Raw genomic sequence first — 207 nt, forward strand, 5'->3', positions numbered from 1 at the left:
CAGAAATTTGGGGAGGGAGGAGGGACAGCTTTCCCCAGTTAATGGAAATTTTGAACTTTGGCAAAAATTTGGGAAATCGGGTGTCGTTAGTCTGCCTTTTTTGCTTAAGGGGAAACCCCTATCGCCGGCTGTCCCGACTGGCGCCCCCAAGCGGTGTTACGGCGCGGAGCCTGCGGGGGGCCTTCCCGGCCTGCCTTTCGGGCTCCC

Source organism: Penaeus monodon, chromosome 28 (assembly GCF_015228065.2).
Source record: "Penaeus monodon isolate SGIC_2016 chromosome 28, NSTDA_Pmon_1, whole genome shotgun sequence".
Taxonomy (NCBI): domain Eukaryota; kingdom Metazoa; phylum Arthropoda; class Malacostraca; order Decapoda; family Penaeidae; genus Penaeus; species Penaeus monodon.